Source organism: Pinus tabuliformis, chromosome X (genome assembly GCF_031772625.1).
Source record: "Pinus tabuliformis cultivar Carrire ecotype Pingquan chromosome X, CPIR1, whole genome shotgun sequence".
Classification (NCBI taxonomy): Eukaryota; Viridiplantae; Streptophyta; class Pinopsida; order Pinales; family Pinaceae; genus Pinus; species Pinus tabuliformis.
Window position 1 is genome coordinate 324655340 of NC_142308.1, and position 9247 is coordinate 324664586.

Sequence of the window (9247 nt, forward strand, 5' to 3'; positions counted from 1 at the left end):
TCCTCAGCGACCACATGGCCCCTCCACGTGCATCCATTCACAATTCGAAAGATTCATCCCTTTGCTGTGTTTATGTATTCACTGAAGATTATTGCCTCTTCCTCGATTAAAATTAAGTCCCGTATTACCATGATTATTTAATAAACAACAACAATTAAATTTAATAAAAAGGGGAAATTGTTAAAACTGAAACAACAAAGGCAACAAAGGACAGAGGACAATGATGATGTTTTCATCGCGTTTTTAGCAGAAAAGAATAGAGGACAAGATAAACAACATTGCATATTCAGCGCAACAATCATCAAACAGAACACAGTGGAATAGTGGGACATTGAGACACATATGCTAGCAAGACAAACAACATTGCTCATTTAAAGGCCTAGTCACTACCAGAGCTCCCAGAGACAAAATCAACACTCAGAGCACTGATATTTTTTAAAAACAATTTAGTCTATTTTTATACTTTTTGTAATAAATTCTTGAATTCTGTTTCAAGATATTTGTATAGATATTCGTAACAAATCTTGATATTTTAAATCAAGATATTTTGTAATAAATTTATAAATACTTCATTATTTGAAGTAATAGAGGTGGGTTTTTGTACAAAAGAAAGCTATTGTATGTTTTTCAAGCCTCAGTGGACTTATCAGTAATAAAAAGGACATTCTTCACATGATTTATGTGTTGGACTATTTGGTGAAGTGTTCATTTCATTGTCCATGTGTTATTCCTTTGTTTCCATGTTTATGTTTTCTTAAAACTGAAATATCTCACAGAAAGTTGACGAACAAAATTTGTTGAAAAATACACTTTGATTCTGGCTGTAGGTAATTTCAATGTTTTCCTCTGATATTATGTTAAAGAATTCTTAATTGCTTTTTAACTTCTATTGAACTTATATGTTTTCCTCCACTCCATTTCATTTTAATATAAATGACCCAGTTAGTTCAACTATCTTGCCCTGTGAAACTTCTTTGAAAATATGAAACAGATCCCTATTAAGTTTGTACACTGCATTTCCCAATGACTCTTCCCTTGCTATTCCAATCAAACCAGTTCATAAATCAAACTCCCAACCCTCATAACTAGCCTAATATCTCAATACAACAAAGTTAAATTTCACAGAGAGATCCCTCTCTGAAGCTGGTAGGGCTAGATCCCAACTTCCAAAGTGGTTTGTGGTTACCTTTGCAATTTTCTTCTGCAACTTCAGAAAATTACAGTGTTAACATTCTGGCAACCATACTAGGGATCTTAACATTTTAGATTTCTAAGAAAACATATCAAGTTCCATATCTGGTCACTGATGGTGGACAATGATCAGAGACAAGAAGGTTGTATCATTCACCTAGCGACTCCACTTTCAAAGTATCCAGAGCTTCAAAGTTTTTAGGGTGACTCCGTTGTTAAAGAATCCAAATTTGATGGCTTCACAGACCAAAGTTCGAAGAAACTTCAAATCAGATTCCAAGAAGGACAAGCCTTGTCAACGCAAGGATGGGAAGACAACATGTGAAAGTCATAGATTTAGACCTGAATTTACTTCAGGATAAGTATTATGTTTTGTCAATCGCCTTATGTCTTTCCCTCAAAGTATCTTAAAGATTTTCTTTGGTCTATTAAATCCAAATCAAGATGACGAATCTGCACACGAGCCCCTTTCTGCGAATGTATATCCTTCCTTTGAAGCTGCAAATTCATCTCATCTTAATATTGGTTTTCTCAAACAAGATCCAAACAACAGACGTAGTCCAACTAGTACAAATTCATCTCAGATTTCAATTATGACCACTAGCTGATATACATCATTAAATTTGTCATTCCCTTTGCATGAGCTACCGAAGAACTATGATCAGAGGCTACCTCAATTTGATGGTACAGGTGATATCACAACAAGGAAACATGTAGACAAAATCATTGACTTCATTGACTTGGAGGAAGTCGATCATGAAGATGTCAAATTGAGGTTGTTTGCTCAAAGCCTTTCAGGAAAAGATAGGAAATTTTATAGAAGTTTGACAACTAGAAGTATTCCCGATTTCCAACAGTTTCAAAGCATTTTCCTCAATAGATGGAAGGTTAAAAGGAACTCTTTGCAGATTATGGATGTGTATTGGAATCTAAAAAGGCAGTCCGATGAGACAGTCCAAGATTTCTTAATTAGATTCAATAGTGTTTATGATTTCATACCTACTGATATAAAGCCTCCCCCAGGATTGACTATGCTTCATTATCCAGATGGTTTTAATGCTGAGATTGTCTATTATCTCAGAGTAAGAAACTCTTCCACTTTGGAGGATATGCAAAAAAATGTTAATGATGTGGAAATGAACCTATTGATTAGAAGATCGAGAATGGACGTTGAAAGAAGGAAAGTAATTAAAGAGGAGTTTCCTCCTTTATTAAACCTTAAGTTAGAAACATTAATGAAAACCATGGAAAGGTTTATGAACACATTTATTTTTCAAGATAAACCTGTTGTTAGCAGACAACAAAAGGTACCTCATTTTCAAGAAGATATGGAAGAAGGAGAGGTTGTTGAGTCACATCACCAAAAGGTAGAAACTGGTTGTTTTGTGGCTTCATTTGAAAGAAGTTTAGAACAACAACCAGTGGAAGATTATCAGCGAGAGGATGTTAGATTTCAGCAAGTTGAGGAAAACAGTGACCATGTGTGTGTTACTTATGACAGCAATGAATAACAAGATGAAAATATTGAGACAGATGAGCATGCATATATTTTAGACATTGAACATCAAGAAAACAATGCAAATTATGCTGATGGTAACTCTTTACCCCTATGTTATGCCACATTTCAGGTGTTGAAAGAAAGTCATGATAACTCTTTACCCCTATGTTATGCTACATTTGAAGAGTTGAAAGAAAATTATAAGATCACTGATCGAGCAGGAAAGCAAGTTGAAACGAGCATAACAGGGAAACCACCTTCTTATATAGAGGATGACCCTATTTTGTGTTACATTGGAGACTCCTTTATTCAAAAATCACAGTTATTAAGTAACCATGAGATGGAAGATCATATAGTCTCCTGGGAACCAATACTTAATACTTTACATCAGCCTTGCAAATTTTTATCTGATCATGATATGGATGAGGACTGTATTTCAAATTTTTCTTATGAATTTTCATTTTCTGAAATTTTATTTCAAAGAGAAGATTGCCAAGTTCAGAGTTTTGAAGATATATGTGTGGACAATGTACGTAATGAACCTGCATAGGCCGGTTTTCAAACAAAGTCATATGAAGATGAACATAATTGTCAACAAATTCTGCCAATCACCTTTTCAATACAAAAGAATTGTATCATTGAGTTTCAAGGAGATGCTGAAGAACAAGAAGTTATTTTGCATCCTATAGATGATAAACACAATATTTATAATCTTACATCCCTTGAAAACACAACGCCATAAAATTCAAAAAGGGATAGATACATTTTTGAGAAAGTATATGAGAAGTTATTTTCAGGCATAGTACAACAAAGAGAAATTCTCCATGATTTTGAGGATCTTTTGGAAAACCTGTTGGAATCTTTAACAACAATGAATTCTGTGTTGGTTATGGATTATGAAGAAGGCTCCAGTCATAATTTTGAGTTTATTTTTCTATTTGAGAAATGGAATGCACGCTTCAAATTAGTAGCCATCTGCGTGATTGGCTACATTGGAATTTTTGTATTATTGATTCAACATGATTTTCAACAGTATAGGGTAGGTAGCTGTGTGCAAATAAGCTCAGTGCCTTGAGCATCTTTTTCCAGCGTTCTTTTCGGTTTCAGTTTCAGTTTGCAGTACAGTCTTCAGTTCAATGTATATTTTAGGTTTCAACGTGAAAAATGGTTTTGGTTTCAGTTTAAGAGTTTTAGTGGCACAATTTTTATGACCGAACAAGTTGCAGATTTTGGATCAGCCCAATGGATTAGGCTACTAGTTTACAATGTTCTTGACACCTCACAAGGAGAGTGCCATCCCCAGCTGGAGCCACTGTTAGGGTCCTATAATTTTTATAGGATTGCTTGATTGTAGCTGATCATTATTATGTTTGAGATGTTGTAAATAATATTTCATCCTGCAAATTATTTCCAAAGCGACACCAAGTACTAAGATTTGAGGAGATTTTTTGCATGACAATGTTTGGATCAGATCAGACTACAGGTGTTTTCATCAGAAAGTGCTCAGAAGCGGCTTTCCAACGATATATCCTACGCTCAAATCTAATCCCTGGATTGAAAGATAGGCTATAATGAAGCTTGCACTTCAAAAGTAGATAAAGGCTCGGGAACTGTTTCTTCTCTATTCATTCATAACTCTAGCTATAATCCATTATCCCTTTGTTACCATAATAATTCCCAAACTCTAGCTTTAAATCCATTTTCCCTCTGTTTATTTAAAAAGTCCATGTACTCTAGCCTTACTCTATTTATAATGAATCCCAAATTATCGCCGCATCCCATTTCTTTCTTTTAATCCATTAACTTTAGCCACATTTCCATTTCTTTACTCTAATTACCAAACTCTAGCCATGTTCCCTTTGTATATTTTAATATCAAAAACCATGCCCCATTATTTTTATTATATATATTGCATTATATATAACCCATCATCTCCAGAGCATAAACTGGACCCACAGACCACGTGTTGCTATGTTGCAAGTTTCAATACTGTCGCGCCCCCAAAACTCTTCCCTTCGTCGATTGCAATCAGGCGGATGTGATAAGTTATGCATTGGATTTGAAAGGGATTTCGAGTCTGGGTCTATTGTTCCACTCCCATGTGCCCCTGCCGGATGCAATATGTTATATATTGTAATTAAAAGTATGTTGGGTCCACCCATGTTAAACCTCGCACAAATGCAACCCCCTGATCACGATCGCCTTTATATCCGACGGCTCTAAGGCCTTTTCGTCCCCCCTGCCATGTTTCTCGTTAATGACGAGGGGGGGGGGGTCCGAAAAGTGGCGGGAGGGGTCCGAAAAGTGGTTTCCCGCCGCTATGTGTCCTCCCATGATCAATTCGCACCCCACCTCTCATATCGTTAACCGCTCCTACCCCCCTCTGAAAACCACCAACCCTTGTTTATGTTGACCACCTACTTCCGCGCCAACGTTCACCCGCCACATCCTTGTTCCTCCTCGCGCGTTGCTATTTTTCCACGTACCTCCTCCCACCTAATCCCGACCCCACCTCCACGTCCACTCCCGACCTCCATTCACAATGTGCCAACCCAACCATGGACGTCCACTTTCTCGAGAGTATATCTGTTTACCTCCAGTCCTCAGCTGCCACGTGGCCCCTCCACGTGCATCCATTCACAATTCGAAAGATTCAGCCCCCTTTGCCGCGTTTATGTATTTACTGAAGATTATTGTCTCTTCTCTGATTAAAATTATGTTCCATATTACCATAATTATTCAGTGAACAAAAACAATTAAATTTAATAAAAAAGGGGAAATTGTTAAAACTGAAACAACAAAGGCAATAAAGGACATAGGACAACGAGGACACTTTTAGCGTGTTTTTAGCAGAAAAGGTAACAACAAAAGAATAGAGGACAACAAGATAAAAAACATCTCATATTCAACACAACAGTCATCAAACAAAACACAGTAGAATAGTGGGACAACAAGACACATATGCCAACAAGACAAACAACAATGCTCATTTAAAGGCCTAGTCACTACCAGAACTCCCAGAACTCGCAGAAATGACATCAACAATCAAGCGAATAATATTTTTTTTAAACAATTTAGTCTGTTTTTATACATTTTGTAATAAATTCTTGAATTCCGTTTCAATATATTTGTATAGATATTTGTAACAAATCTTGATATTTTAAATCAAGATATTTTGTAATAAACTTATAAATACTTCATCATTTGAAGTAATAGAGGTGGGTTTTTGTACAAAAGAAAGCTATTGTATGTTTTTCAAGCCTTAGTGGACTTATCAGTAATAAAAATGACATTCTTCATAGGATTCTTGTGTTGGACTATTTGGTGAAGTGCTCCTCTGATTGCCCATGTGTTATTCTTTTGTTTCCATGTTTATGTTATCTTAAAATTGAATTATCTCACATAAAGTTGATGAACAAAATTTGTTGAAAAATACACTCTGATTCTCGCTGTAGGTAATTTCAATGTTTTCCTTTGATATCATATTAAGGAATTCTTAATTGCTCTTTAAGTTCTATTGAATTTATATATTTTCCTCCACTCCATTTCATTTTAATATAAAGGATCCAGTCAGTTCAACTACCTTGCCCTGTGAAACTCCTTTGAAACTCTGAGACAGATCCCTATTAAGTTTGTAGACTCCATTGCCCAATGGCTCTTCCCATGCTATTCCAACCAAATCAATTCATAAATAAAACTCCCAACCCTCATAACTAGCCTGATATCTCAATACAACAAAGTTAAATCTCACAAAGGGAGCCATCTTTGACGTTGATAGGGCTAGATCCCATCTTTCAAAGCTGTTTGTGGTTACCTTTTTAATTTTCTTCTGCAACCTCGAAAAATTACAAAGTGATAACACATGTGTTTAATGATAAAGCCACAAAATGAATTTTATGGTGTTTTGCTAATAACATTATTAGACATTATCCATTTGGGTTATGGTGAAGAATATGCACCATCACGGGGATTCAAAGAGATCTTGGAGTATGGATGGAATGACCATGCAAATGTATTTGTTTATCATTTGAATATGGTTTGGATTTTTGAAAGTGCTTAGTGAATTCAAGATATAGCCACAACTTTTTCCGCTTAAAGCAACATAAGAATTGCTTGATTGACGTGTTCCAAAAGAGACATCCATTGTTTGACATCTAACAACACAAATATAACCAATTTTAGTGGCATATCACATTAATCTTGAAGATAAATTCAAGTCTAACATAAACAAAATAATGGTAGCTTGCAAATAGTTTTTTTTGTAAGTTTACTAGTTAAATTGTACTTTAAATGGGTGAATTTTTTGTAGACACTGACACCCTCATCAAGTTGGCCATATTGATAGGGGGAATGATATAAGTGCTTGATAGCGAGGCTTCTAGTTTTTAAACCCTATCAATCAAGCATGCACAAGCGAGCTTAAGCGACATACATAAATGGAGCCTCAAGCCCGAGCTAGAGTTAGATCCATGAGTGTGATTTGGTTGTTGATTAGCTTTAAACTACCATTTAGTAGAAGACTTACATTTTGCTTGACATTAGTTTGTGATCATCTTCAAATCCTTATTTGCAAGTAGTGCTAATTAGTAGAATACATCAAATTCTAGTCAAATTAGGATTGTTCCAGGAACTGTTGGGCCTTTGAGCCAAGTTCCAATAGTTTGAGGTGATCTTCAAACTGCCATAAGTTCGTTGTCATCTTCAAATTTCCATTTGCAAGAAATTCCATTTAGCAAAAGACATCAACTTCTAACCAAATTTGGAAATGTTTTTAGAATTGTCAAACATTAGAGCTAAGTTCCAAAGTTGGTGGTCAGCCTTAAACCACCATTTAGTAGAAGACTTTTGTTTTTTCTAGCCATATTCATAGAGCACATTCAACCACTAAGAATTGTTTTCATCTCTCTGCTTGGACTCACATACACCCCTTTGGACCAAGGGGGAGAATGTTAGACACTTTTTGGGTTGTGATGAAGAATATGAACCATCATCAAGAATCCAAGATACTTGAGAATATGAATTCAACAGTCATAAAAATGTATTTATATGTGTATCATTTAAATAATATGCAATTCTATCCTTATCTCTCAAATTGGTGCATTCCAACCATCATGATTCAAATAGAATTGTTCTATCCCGTAGTTTAGTCTCACGTTCACTTAACTTATATTATCCTCCAACACACATCAATAATAAACATTCTACTAAGATATAAAACATATGTGTTGCCATTGCAAAGAAGAAGAATTTTGCCACCCTTTGAACCTTTTTGCAAGCCACTACTTCTAAGATATTTTATTCTATCCTATTTTTCAGCTCAGTGTGGTCACTGCTAAATAAACAAAGCATACTTAATTTTTGTTTTTTGTTTTTTTATTTTTTTGTTTTTATATCTTGAAATGCATGTTGGAAAAGACAACTCAAAGATCACTTGCATGTTATGTAACTGCAAACCTTTTGAAAAATAATAAAAATATCTTACCAATAATATCATAGGTCACATTTGACTATTTTTTCTAAAAGGATATCTTACAATGTTGATGGATGTGTTAAAATTGGAAACTAGGGCCAAATTCCACCTTGGGACAACTCATTTGATGGAGATGATGATTGCATTAGATTCCTCTTTTCGAGAGGACCAAGATTGATATAAAGATCATCTCATTCGGACAAGCAGAAGTATGATTTTGAATTTATGCCCACTCATGTACAATTTGTTCAAGTCAGCCTCATCATCATGCAGGCTCATGGAGATCTATAGACATGACTCTTCAACCTCATCGACTTGTATAAATACAAGTGTCCCTCCTCCTCATTTGGCACATTCATCACTCACTCATTCTCTCTCCTCTTATTGGTTCGTACAACATTGGGCAACTTCTCTCTCTCACACGTGCAAGAAGGATGAGTTTTTTCCGGGCTAAATTGTAGCACAAAAATTCAGACAACAGACCAAGTTTGAGCAACGTTGACCAAGGGTTGTTGACCAACTTTGATTGAGATTTTTAAAGGAAATTTTCTCTCTTTAGGCCACATTTTTGGGCATAGAAATCGAGGCAATATGGGTAGTTTGACCATCGCTGACTTCAGGGGTTGACTGCACTTTGACCACAAAAAAGTACAGTAATTTTTCTCTCTCCTTTGACCGAGTTTGACCAAGCTATTTTGGGCTAACTTTGACCTCCTGATTAGACTAAGTTTGACTGTGGAAGACCGAGTTTCTTTGAGGATGATTTATTTTTGATTTGACCAGCATTGAATTTTTGTATAGGGTTGAAGTTTGATTGTAGTTGACTATAGAAATTTACTGGGCTATTTTGACTTTGAATTGGGCAAGTCAATTTGACTTTTGTTCTCTCTCTGCTGAAATTTTGATATAATAATAAGAAGAATTGATTAAAGGGTTTTCCCCACATTTGGGGTTTTTCCCTAGCATCTACCAAATATGGTGTTTTCTTGTCTTGGCTTGTCTTCTCCATTTTGTTTCATGTTCTATATGCTTTTACTATCAATGTGATTATTGTGATTGCTATTGAAATTAGAATCTATTATTACGCT